This window comes from Mus caroli, unplaced genomic scaffold (genome assembly GCF_978045245.1).
Source record: "Mus caroli unplaced genomic scaffold, Mus_caroli_1 scaffold_2, whole genome shotgun sequence".
NCBI classification, from domain to species: domain Eukaryota; kingdom Metazoa; phylum Chordata; class Mammalia; order Rodentia; family Muridae; genus Mus; species Mus caroli.
This window is the reverse complement of record NW_028227257.1, coordinates 174700669-174714174: the sequence shown is the minus strand read 5'-3', so window position 1 is coordinate 174714174 and position 13506 is coordinate 174700669. Positions and strand designations below refer to the sequence as shown.

General features: G+C 37.2%; 1 protein-coding gene across 1 annotated transcript in view; it reads right to left on the bottom strand.

Moving 5' to 3' along the window:
• The window catches only part of Celf2 (CUGBP Elav-like family member 2), an 856147-nt gene extending 851484 nt beyond the window's left edge, over nt 1-4663 (bottom strand). Inside the window, exons 1-2 of the mRNA XM_029471522.2 lie at nt 4480-4663; nt 4210-4274 (exon numbers count right to left, since the gene is read on the bottom strand). The gene's annotated coding sequence lies outside the window, so the exon portion shown is untranslated. The remainder of the gene's footprint in view (nt 1-4209; nt 4275-4479) is intronic.
• Between the last annotated feature and the right edge of the window lie 8843 nt (nt 4664-13506).

Below are 13506 nucleotides of genomic sequence, written 5' to 3'. Positions count from 1 at the left end.
GGCCAGCCTCGTTTGCTTAGAGAATTTCAGGACATCTAGAATAATGTAGAGACACCCTGTCTCAAAACAAACACAAACAAACAAACAAACAACAAATAAACCGTAGATTAGGAGAAAACTCTCTGTTGTATTTAAGTGGGGAAACAGATCTGTAATACCAACATTCATGGTATTAAAAAAGACCAGATCTCCAAGATCATCCTCAGCTACACAAGGAGATTAGGCCTATCCTGGGCTACATGAGATCCTGTCTTAAATGTACATGTTGGCACTGTGGAATACTAGGTGAAGAAACGTGGCTTACCTATATAGTGAAATGCTATTTTGTAGTAATGGGTACAACTATGTATGACTCTCAAAGGTTAAAAATAAATAAATAAATAAATAAATAAATAAAAGGATGGCACAAAGAAGCACAGAGAGGAGGCTGGAGAGATGGCTCAGAGGTTAAGAGCATTGACTGCTCTTCCAGAGGTCCTGAGTTCAATTCCCAGCAACCACATGGTGTCTCACAACCATCTGTAATAGAATCCAATGCCCTCTTTCTAGTGTGTCTGAAGACAGCTACAGTGTACTCATATAAATAAAATAAAAGAAATAAATGTATCTATTAAAATACTATTCCAGTCTTCTAATATTATGTACTATGCAAATTAATCTAGTAAAAGAAAGCCAATCAAGGCATGGAGGGGAAAAAATGTCTGTATAGGGATACCAGGAAACTTTTGCTTGGATGTATATTTTCTACCTCTTGATTGTGGTGGTTCCATAGTTCTGTTTATCAATGAGATCTTACCAAAATTTTCAAGTACATTTGAAATGCATATGAAAAATTTAGGTATCTGTACTCCATCCCCCACCCCATGCTCTATGCAAGAGCCATTCCAGCAGTGTTCAGGACTGCTTGTGTCTTGACACTCAGTCTTTTGTTGTGATTTTTCCCCAGAATATCCTGTGTGATATTCCAGTGTCAGCATGGAAGGGTCTAAACCAAGAGATAGGTGCCAGCCTGCACCGACACAGTGCAGAAGTGGCTATCAGGATCTGTAAGTGACTCATGCACAGGCTCTCTTTATTTGAACCATTGACACAAAAAAAATCTACCATACCTGCTTTTTTCTTTTCACAGGAGTTACTCATTTGCATCATGGATAAAGTAAACCAACTACACTATTTGAATGGAATAATTCCTTCTCTCTTTTTAAAGTTGAGGAGATAGACTCAGGAAATTAAACAATAAAACCAATGGGAGGAGTAGAGATGAGGTTTCACATTTCCTTACATTTTTACTTATGTCTCTTATCTCTTTTCTTGTTTTTCTTTTATACCCAGTAAACACAGGTTTGAAGTCAACCTGTATTGACAATTTAAATACAAATATACATACGAGAGAGAGAGAGAGACAGAGAGACAGAGAGAGAGAGAGAGAGAGAGAGAGAGAGAGAGAGAATGGAAATACATGCACATAGAAAAATAACCCAAGCAAATATGGGAAGTGAGGTGAGAACCCTAATTTCCTTATCACTTGACACAATACTAAGTTCATCGAGGCTAATTAATTGAATTATCTTTACTAGTTTCCTAGGTAGACTTACAATACATCAGAATTATTTTGACAATCAAGGTGCAGCTTTTTAATTTTTTGACCCTCCCTCCCCCCACCCAGATTTGAACATACTGCTTGTTTGGTTGATACTATGTCCACCCTTAACAATAAATCCTGCAAACACCTCATCCTATCTGCAAGACATAATTCTTATGGCTTTCGTACGGGCTTTATATTTTCACTCTGGCATGTTGATAATTTTGTCTGTATGTTGGTGTGAAAAGTCACAATGTGCATTCTCTTCATCCGATATTTTCTACTTCAACACCTGTGCAATTATAAGGTGTAAAGTATTCCCACATGCCGCAAGAGCTAGTGATACATGCAGGGATACTGTGTAAGAGCTTCAACTCGGAACTGTCAGCAGGGAAAGAATAAAAGACATTCTAACAGCTATGTCTAGGGATCAGAACTTGGGGCCTCTGATGGTTCTTAAGTGGGTAGGGTAAATGTGACTTCAGTGTTGTTCAATGTTTTATTAATGAGGGGGGCATCCTTCAGTTGCACAAGTCTGCAGAATCATCAGTTGGTTACTAGTTCAGTGACAAAGTCGCACAGTGAAAGCCCTGCTTTTACGTGGTGTTCAGTAAGAGAAGAAGGCAGCTTGCACACAGAAGACCTTTGCTTGCTCCAAATCTTGTTTAGGAGGAGGCTCAGCTTATCTAATCCTATTCTTATTTTGTGCCAGAAATAAAATTTTGGAGAGGTCTACTGATCTTTATTTTCACTTGTTCATTCAATTAGAAGTTTGTGAAGAAGAAGACCCTGACTTTGAACATTTGGACATAAGGAGGATTTACCTTTTTCATAATTAAGGAACACAAACACTGTTGCCTGACTTGTCCACTGCTCTGAGGAGCTCTTTCAGGTCACTGGTGCTGTGCAGAGTCACTCTGGAGGTGGTTACTTGTTACTGGGCAACACATTATTCCAATTCTTATTGAAACATTGCTAACAGACAGTTACTGGTGGGGAGCAGATTTTTTTAAAAAATGAACTATTAAATCCACAGCGTTTTCTCTCGTTGTAAAGAGGCAGAAATTATTTTAGCAGTTGACATTTCCTAATGTTCTGAAGTCTTTTTAGACATTTCAAGTGGTTCTGGGGGCATTGGTGAAGACCCAAGGGCGGCAAAGTTCAGCGCTGTTAAATGTAGAGATGACACAATTGGACAGAATGGCTTCAGAGAACAGCGGATGCACTGTCACACTCTCTCTAAGATGCAAAGCTACACAACCTTCAAACAGCCACAGAAGACATAGTCTTTAGCAAAGGCCTTGGTAGACAGCTGTTAACTACTGCTTCTGAAAACTTTCCATTCTATTTCTGCTAATCCATTTTCTTCTTAAAACTAAGTAAAATCTATCATAGCTTATAAAGCACAGCAGAGGATAGCAAATTATATTCCTCGATGTTTTTATATGTATTTAAGAGCAAATTTTAAAGTCCTCACTTCTAAGTTTCTTGACCCAGATCTCAGCCAGCCTCAGAAAGTCTAAGCATTCCCAAGTGTCTTCCTTCCTATTCAAATCTGCATAAGATCAAAACTTACTACATTGAGATGTACTTTTAAACGACATGCATAGTGTTTGATAGTAATGACAATGGTGATAATATTTCCAGTTTTTTCCTCTATAGTATTAGACAAGAATCTAAAATGTACAGGCGACAGGTACTAGTTAGCAGAAGCAAACTGCACACGCATCCAAAGAAGGGATGTGCTACGGTCTACGGGGAGCGCTAACCTTGAACTCTCATCTACAGCGAACAGTAGCACACAGGAACGTCATAAGAAGCCGGTTCCAAACGCGGGGAGAGAAGTCTGCCTCTGGACATTTACACCGTGTTTCATTTTCTCCCCTGTCAGTGAGTAACAGGTACTGCCACTCCCCAAGCAGTTCCAGTCAGAGTGTGGAGAAATACTTGTTGAGTTTAATTGGATTGAATTAAAAATTGTCCTTTCAAAGAATCAAGTTGGCATCTCAAGTTCAAGGTCTCCAAACGATAGAGGCTCTCCTTCACGACTGTCTAATGAACCCCTAACTAGTCACAGAGAAAGAGGGATTAAAACCACTCCACAGAGCACTCGCTCCAGTCTTTCATTATCTGGACTACAGAAGTCTGTGATAATTATGCTGTTCCATAAACAAAAGAAGTTTAATCCTTGTATTTCCTGTTTAAGAAGTAAACATCAAAACGTTATGATGGGGACCGGTCCTATTAGAATACATAATAGCACCTGTCAGGCAGCAACTTTGAGGAAGTCATGACTTCTGACAGGACACTGAAACTCCAACCCCAAACAACCAAACAGCTCCTTGACACAGCGCAGCAATCTCAGTCTTGCTGCAGCTGGGCATCGAATAGTCAGTTTGCAGAGAGAAGCATCATCACGATGCATAGGGATGCGGTTATTCCTTGTTATAAGCATGGCGCGGAGGTCATACATCAGGCAATTATACCTTTTCATTACAGGCTAACCCCTCACAGCAGGGAAGCCACGCTTATGACAGCATTAGAGAGACAAAGCCTTCAGCTTTTTTTTTTAAAGGAAAATCCAAAAAAAGAAAAAAAAAGATTAAAAATTAAATTCATTTTCTTACCAGCACGTTGCAGCACCAACTCGCTCACGGGAATGTTGCTTTTACAGGTTTCTCTTTTAATTATCCTGGAAGCAGGGAGACAAGGGAGGGGGGAGGTAGAGAAGAAGAAGCAGGGTGGTTAAATTAGCGTGCTGGAATCTTTTCAGTTTGTCGCAGAGAGTAGAAAAATTAAAAAAAAAAAAAGGAAAAAAAAACTCAGTAATTTAAATTTGCTCTCAGTTCAGGCTGCACCGCTGGGTACCGCCCCTTCTTCCCGCTGGGTTCCATTACCTGCAAGGCTGGGACTGACGGCCACTGTTCAAACACAAAAAGGCAGCCAGCATGCTGGGACCATTCTGTCTGCTGTTTGGGTCTCACTTGTCCTCTCAAGTGAGCATCACCATCACCACCGGGAAGGTGTTCTGCAGCTCCTTTCCGGGCACTCCCATGTCATTCCTTACCATGGAGCTGAGCACACAGAGTTGGGGCTTTGCTTACAGTATGCTTTGATTTCTTACCCCACTTTATAACATTATTTATTGCAGTTATATCTTTACTAATATTTTTATCTTGTTTTGTATTCCTTGCTGTCCCCTCTTCCCCTCTCTAAAACACTGTCTCCCGTCTTTTCCTTTACATCACAAACATGAGCACATTATTGAACACAGCAGAAGACATGTCAAAATTATAAGCGCTCCCATTCCTTCTTGGACTTTTTGACTTCCTTTCGATTTTTGAGCTTGCAATGTTGAGATACTTTGTGTGAAAGCCTGCCTAGAACCAAGTTTCTAAAAGCACCAGAAACTTCTAAAATGGATGAAACGTGGAAACAACTCTCCATTATCAAATTAAAAATGCTTATCTTAATGTTTATGAAGTGGGTAAGGAACTCAAGATCATGGAGCTAAGCTTGATGCATACTGAAAATTTAAACCAAGATATGGAAAACTTTGAACTTGAGCAACAGAAGCAAAACTTGATGCTCAAAACAGCATGTTTCTAGTTTGTAGCACAGAAAAACTCTAAGAAAAGACAGCCCTCCTCCATGAATAATTATATTACCTACATGGACTTTGCAACAGACCTCCTATTGTTACCTCTCTGACCAGGGAGTTAAACACTACTTTGTGATTGACACTATCATAGCCTGAGTACGTTCTGGGTCCTCTACGGGTGTGTCTCCATTTCCAGATTTCCTTTCATACTATAATATGACTTAACTTCTTCCAAATTCTCAAGCTGTCTACTTCCTGGTAAGTGGACCATGATGATCTGTCATGCACTGAGAACTCAGGAGATAGCCCAGTCATCGAAATGTTTCTTTTCCATGATGCCAAGCAGAGTTTGATCTTTAGCATGTATATAAAATAAGCCATAAACGGAGCATGGAGAAACACGCTTGTAATCCCAACACTGGGACTTCAGAGGGAGAAGGACGTCCAGGGCTCACCGGCCATCTAGAATTTACCACTTGACAAGTTCTAGGTAGGGCAGCAAGAGATTGTTTGTAAAGAGACTAAGTGGACTTTGTCTAAGGAATGGCATTAAGGGGTCCTCTGGCCTCCATCTGCAGGTCCATACCCTTGACACTTGCACAGGTCAACATGTGTATGCATGTGTGCAAGCACACACTTACACACACACAGATGTACTTATACATACTTTTGTGTCACTGGCTGAAGACATAGAAGAAAATTACTCTTGGTGGCAGAATAGTGTTGAATTTTCTTGATAATTTTTCTTAATTATTATTTTTCTTATCCATACTAATCTTCTTGCCCATTTAAGTGGACTGCAGTATTTCTAGACTGTTGTAAGGCCAAGCATGGGCTGCTTTCATGCAGTTCACCTTCTAAAGGAGAAGTTATTAATGGCGTAAATTAAATAACATGATTTAACTTACCATATTGGTAAAAGATATTTTCCTGCTACTCAGGGTCCATCCTAAAAAACAAACCAATAAAAGTGGAGAAGACTGAGGAGGGAGAAGGAAGAACAACCTTTATATATATATGTATATATATACATATATATATACATATATACATATACACACATACATATATACATATATATACACACACACATGCATGCATATATATAATATATATATTAAGGTATATATGTATATACACTTTACTCAGGGTTCTTTCTTCTAATATTGTTCCTGGTTAATGCCTTTGCCCAGCCTGACGAAATAGAGACGTAGGACAGGTCAAGTATACCAGAAGCCTTGTTTACTTCCCAGGGAGTTAGGCAATAAGCTATAATAAAATAGTGGTAAATTCCACCAATGTGCTAATTGTGGGACATTTTAGCAGTACAAAATGTAATAAAACTAAGCCATACTTTGGATTGGAAGTGTTAGGTGTAGATTTTTCTTTCAAAACAGTTCACTGAAGCATGATTTTATTTCCTTGAAGCATTCTATAATTCCCAGGGGCTTTTGTTTAATTCCCCCCATTAAGAAACAAAACAAAACAAACCACAGAAACTTTTAGAAAAGGGGAAAACACAGATAGAAGTGAAAAAAGAGTAAGGATTTTAAAAATCAGTGTCTGAATTTTTAAAATCAGAGTTTTAAAAATAAGTATTTAAGTATTTATGGCCACTATGCTAATATTAATTACTTTGTATAAATGTGAAGAATCATATACTTAGACCATTTTAGGTAATTTGTGCATACCATACATATGGTAACAGATGTTGATATATGTCCTGAATATTTTTCTTTTAAATAAAGACAAAAGTAATGATCCTGGTAAATAATATTACCAAGGTCATTTATTTGTATATTGATTATTTTTATATTAATCTTTAAAAGTCCTGGCACTGAAGTTTAAAGAATGAACATTTCTGTTGAGATAAGGTTCTCTTGGTCTTAGAAAAATCATAAAATATAATTCTAGTAGGTATTTATCCTGTCACTTCTGAAGTCGTCAGTTGATGCTGTAGGGGTGAGATTTAAAAATATATTGCATTTCATGTAGCCCTGCTGAAAACATATCTATTTCAAAAATAAATTCCTACTGAATTAGGAAATTGTGGGTGGTGAAAGACATCAATGGGGCTAAAAAATCATAGAAATGTGTCTTAAACACCAAAGAAGCTTGCTGGAAATCTATTAGACTTCCATATCATTCTTGGTTCTTGAGAAAGATGTCAGTGTAGCCTAGGCTGTCTCTAACTGCTGAGAGTCAAACTTCAGCTTTTGGAGTGTGTAGATTACAGGAATATCTAGCTTTCAGGCAGATCTTGCTTGTTTGCTTGTTTTTTAGATAAGGAGTTCTAATGTATTCCAGGTTGGTCTTGAACTGGCCATGTAGTTGAATATGGCCTTGACTATTGATCTTCCTACTTCTGCCTCCCGAGTGCTGGTATTACAGGTTTGTGGAACCACATCTGGCCTGGATGTATTTTAACGAAAATTCTTAAAATTGTGCATGGTGGTGGATGCCTATATTCCCCAAAAAAGAAGATCATGAGTTCAAAAGAAGCCTGAACAACATAATGACTTGAAGGCAAGTAGGGCTACACAGTGAGAACCTATTTCAAAGTCAAACATTATTTAAATGTTCATTCCCAAAGGCACTCAGCATCAATGAGGGAAATGAGAAGAGCAGTTCTATTGTTGGGCCTTTTGGACCTTGGAGTACTGCCTAATGCATGATATTATGTCTTAATGATAATAGTCACTAATACATTTTTCCTTCAGTAGAAGACAGAGAAAGTCTTCATGTTCATGTACCACTAAGCTATCATAATTAAACCCTATAAACCATATAGCATGGACATATTCATCTCAGCCTTGACATAAAAATAGTCTATTATTCGCACTCATGGTTTTTTAAACCACATCTTCATGGTTATAGATCAGTTTTATTAATTTATGAAAATATATGATTTTTGAACACAGGTAGACACAGATAAATACCAAACTTCTGATTCTCTGGTGATTTTTACAAGTGGATATTTTTAGAATAGGTAGAAAGAGTACTGCAGACAATTTCACTCTAAGTGATTTAGGCTATAAAGAAATCAAAAGGAAAACTGATATTTGGTCTAGAATAGAACAGAGGCTGATAAACGTCCATAGGTCATTTCCTCCTGCAGCCATAATCACACAGAGATGGAAACAGGCTGAAAGCAAACTGCCTTCAGATTAAATTTAATTGTAAAGTAAAAGGTACCCCATGTGCATGTGGCCTGAATGAGTAATCTTTGTGTCCCTGGTGTTGGCTGTATGTGATGCATGGGGTGTGATAGCATTTTATTAAGATCTAGATACACAAGACACAAGGAGAGGACATTGTAAGCTGTCGGACTGAAAACAGAAACAAAGTACAAAACGGCTTATAGAAATGTTCAGTATCTGGTAAAACTGGCCACTGGAATTTCACTCAGAATACTGGACAAAAGCAAATTCACACAAAAGAGACGATTCTAAGTGTATATGAAATAATAGGTAAGGGTATGGTGTGCAGTGTGGCAGGGGCTGTTTGTATCATTTTAAAGGAGAAATTTTATTGCCTCTTGCGTGGCTGAGGAATTGGTTTTTTTGTGTCTAAGTAATCAGGAATGGGATACACCCCCAGCATTCTTTTTTGCTGTTGTTGTTTATTCTAGTTGTAGTTGTCAAGCTCGTTTATTTGATAGCACCAAGTTGTTTTTCTAGTCATTCTCTTTAAACACTCACAGTGTTTCAGAGAGTGTGTGAAGCAGTCATCAATACTGGTCTGAACCAACCATAGTCTGCCCTGGTTTTAGGACTTGACTCTTAGCTGTGGGTTATGAATTTCCTTAAAGTAGAATCTTAATCCACTGATTGAAAAGGAAGACTATCCCTCCCATCCAGCAGATGCTCGGAAGCGTGCTTCTGCTCCACTCAGCTTCTGCTTCCTGATATTGTTAGTAAGGCTGAATATAAAGATGTGCTATTTTGGAACTTTAGCAAAGGAATATAGCACTTCATTCCAAAACTCAGAATTTCTTTTCAAGCTGTTGGTAAGAAATTGCTTTTTAGGGCAAAGTGATTTCTCCTAAGCCGTGATTTTCTACACTTACCAGAACTGACATAACCTACTCCCCCTTATATATAGCTTGATTTGGGGAATATCAGTAAATCACAGTCAACAATGATCTAAAGATATTAAATAAAAAATTCCAGAAATTAACAATTCAAATGGTTAAAATAGTTTTTATTATAGTAATTATTATAATTGTTCTATCTTGCTACTAGGCATGATTAAACTCTTTCTTTGTCCTCTTTTATTAACTAATTTTATGCTAGGGATGTGTATATAGGAAAATCCATAATTCTATCAGTTTCAATATCCTCTTTGCTTTCAGGATCTACCAGAGACCTTAAAATTCTCTCTATTTAGTGACCAAAGTAGACTATGATATCTAATTTTTCCAAACCAATAAAGAAAATCAGAGGAAACAATGGCTGAATAAGATTATTTTTGAGTCTTGAAAATGTCCTTTTTTTGGGAAGAAATTTCTTTTAATTTAAAGTCACCTCAACAAGTATAGCTGACCATGACTCTCAGTTATGTTTGTCATCTAGTTAGTAGCTTTCACAGTGTTTTTTTTTTTTTCAGAAGACAGAGAACCCTAAATATTTGACTATTTAGATAAAAACTCATAATCAATAATGCTGACTAAACTCTTCTCTTCTACTCTGCTAACTACATCAGGATACAAGTTTCTAGAATTTCCATTCTTGGGGGGGGGGGGAGAACAAACTAAAGCAAAACAGAACCCTTCCTTGATTACTGCTGTAAAATAGACAAACATGCTGTTACAGAAAAAATATTTATTTTTTTTTATAAGTAATTCAGTCAAAATGTAGGCATGCTAGGCTTAAATGAACATGCCAATAAAAATCTGAGGAAATATGTCACATCTAAATTTCTAAGAAGTTGGTGGGAGTTTGGGCTTTTTGGTGTGTTTATTTGTTTGTTTACTATAGATGCAAAGAAGAGCCAGTGACCTGGGTGAACCAGACATATAGCACATGTTATTGGGAGAAAAATCTGTCCACAACCAAAGAAGTTGAATTGGCGAGACTTATTTTCATAACATATCAACCTGGAGAAATGTTGTTCTGTTCAAAACACCTTAGGGTACTTCACAAGGAACCATAACCTGAAAGTAGAAGGTGAAGTTTCATTTTTTTAGAAAGGAGGAAAAATAAGAACAGAAAAAGCAAAAAATTAACATGGAATCTAATTAATTCACAATGATTCCGCAATGTTGCATGCAAACCTGATATAAGTAAAGGCAATGAACTTCAGCTTCTCAAACAGCAGGAAAGAAGAAAATGCGCTCAACTGCATACTGTTTATAAGACGAAACCTGGTTCTCTGTGGATGAGAGGGACAGCCTTTTAGAAGGGGAAATTGGGCAGTAATTGCTTAGGCCCTCACAGAGAGAAGTAGAAATGGTATATTTAATAACTTTCTCAACACAAATATTTATATTTTTATATGTATCATACCTGATGTGTCATTAATACATTCAATTTCTTAAATCAGGCTTGAAGTAGAATTATAGTTTTGGCCTGAAAACAAAATCACTGAATTCTTTACCTTAGCCTTAAAAGTAAATACCAAGTATAGAAAGTGATTAGTTATTAGTTCAACAATATTAAGTAACTAATTAGTTCAATGCTGTCCTCTCATGGGTAATATACCTAGAAAGAAGACACTGTTTCTTACATGCTGGTGGAGCAAAGAGAAGTTCTCAGGCAGCAGCAGGAGTGAGCAATGAATGGTGGCATCCGGAAAGTGGAGCCTGATGTATGAACAACAGTCTCAGCTATTGCATGAGGTACCAAGATGGTTACCAAATAGAAGTAACATCTTAAAGACAAGAACAAAGCTGCTTAAGTGAAGAAGGGGGCCCTCAAAAGGAGCCATCACCACACCTGAGGGAGCAAAGTGGGCAAGTTTGCTCCTATGCCTCATCGTTACTATCTATCTATCATGCCTAGAAGAGGGCAATCTAAGCACACTGTAAAGAAATCCCTAGGCAAAATAATTTCTTCATAAATATTGATGATTGAAGCCCACTTTAACACAGTGAAGGGCATTTATCAAATTTTATGACAGGTATCATATTAAAAGTAGAATCTCAAACATTCCTACTAGGCCAGAGATAAACTTAAGGGGGGGTTGATTATCCTTGTGGAAGAGGTTAAAATAAACAATCTATAGTTTATATAGGAAGAAAAATCTCTAAAAACTTGTCCTTCCTCTTCACAGATAATATATTCATCTATGTGTAACAGTTAAGAGAATCTACCTATAAGCAGTTTTGACAGATAGAAAAAAAAGTTAACTCATGAAAAAGAAATGCAAGCATTGTCTTGTAACTCTGAAGTAACCATGAAATTGAATGGAATATGCTTTGATGTCGTGAGTGATATTTTAATGATATATATAAGATATTAGAATAATGTATAAATGTTATTAAATATTAACATATGATATAAATGCTATTTAATATTATACAGTCAATTTAAATTATTTTGTAAGGGTAATCCTATATATTTATATTCTTACTATTTAATAAAAGCAATTTCAATCAAAATCTGATATCTGAGAACTCAAAACTCATATCCACAATATGTTGCTTGAGGTGTACTCTGATTTTCATTAATATAGAATATGTTTGAGAAAATATGTGAAAAATTCCAACTATTCCCTAATAATATAAAATTACTGCTTCAGGAACCATTAATTTTGTCCATTTTCAAAGAAAATGGACAAAATTAATAACTGCTATGACAAGATGTAATGTAGAACCAAAGAGAAGCTATTTTAATTGGGGCTGACATTCCACTATCTCAACATGATTCAGAGACCAAGTGCAGCATTTCTGTCCCAGTTGTGTAGCATAACATGGGGCAAATACATAAAACATCCAAATAGAAGTGCAGAGCTGAGAACTGTCAATCCTGAAAACAGGAATAGAGAGAAGGCGCATCTCACAAGCATCTCAGCTTCAATGGCAGAGCCTTGTATTCAGCATGAGGAGGTAAACCAGCTCAAGGAAGGCATTACAGTCCCCATGACATGAAGAGACAGAGAGTTCCAAATTACCTAAAAGCTGAAATTAGTAGGTGAGGTTTACTAGAAAGAAGGAGGCCACAGGGAGGGAACTCCGAAGATGGCAGACGAGTTCTTAGCTGAAGCTGGGGGGCGGGAAGGGTTTCTGCATTCATCAGCCTACTGTAGCAGGCACCAGCTTAAGAGTGGAAATTAAAAGTTCACTGAGCTAGGAAATACTGATATTCCAATTTAACCAGAGTGGAAGGCCATTGTTAATACACTAGGCACTGGGCTGATAAATCAGTAAATTGAGAGGTTAGGGCATCTGAAATGAGTCATCTTTTATAAACACCCAAAACTAGCTTGGCCTACATCTGGTAGCCATGCTAGGAAATTTCATCTCACTGGGACAAAACTCAACAAAATAAAACTCATGGATCCATGTTTACTTATTGTAGCAGATCATTCACAATAACCAGCAATCTTTATTCTACTTTACACATGAGGATAGTCAAGATAAAACAAACTTATTTAATCAAAATAAAGGTAACAAAAAGAAACCATAGGACAACAAAAGACAGGGCAAATAGAAGGAAAGTATTAATATCCAAATATTCCAGTGACTACACCCAAGCTGTCCTGGTTGGCTTTATTGTGATAAAACACCATGACCAAAAGCAAGTCAAGAAAGACAGGTGTTATTTCAATTTATAGGCCATAGTTTATTATCAAGGAAAAAACGGGCCAGGAACTCAAGACAAAAACTTGGAGGCAGGAACTGAAACAAAGACCACTTGGAAATGCTCCTTAATGGCTTACCCCCAGGCTCATACTCAGCTAGCATTCTCACAGAGCCCAAGCTTACTACCTGCAGTAGGCTAGGCCATCCTATATCAATTAGTAATAAAAAAAATAGCCTACAGACATGCTCACAGGCCAGTCTGATGGAGGCAATTCCTCAATCTAGATTCCCACTTCCTAAGCATTTCAAATTGACAGCCAAGATTAGCTATCACACATGCATGCCAACTAAAATGCAGATATTGCCAGATGATATGAAAAAGTAAGATACAAGAAAAAGAAACCAACAAGAGATTCACTGAAAGATCTAGTGAGAACAGCTCACTTCAGGAATGACACAAGACACCTACAACCGATGGAAAATGGATTGTAACCAAACATGTAGGTTTAAAGGTAAGGCACACCAATAAAAATAAAAAGGCAAGATTTTGTATTCCCCAAAGTATAAACTCAACAAAAC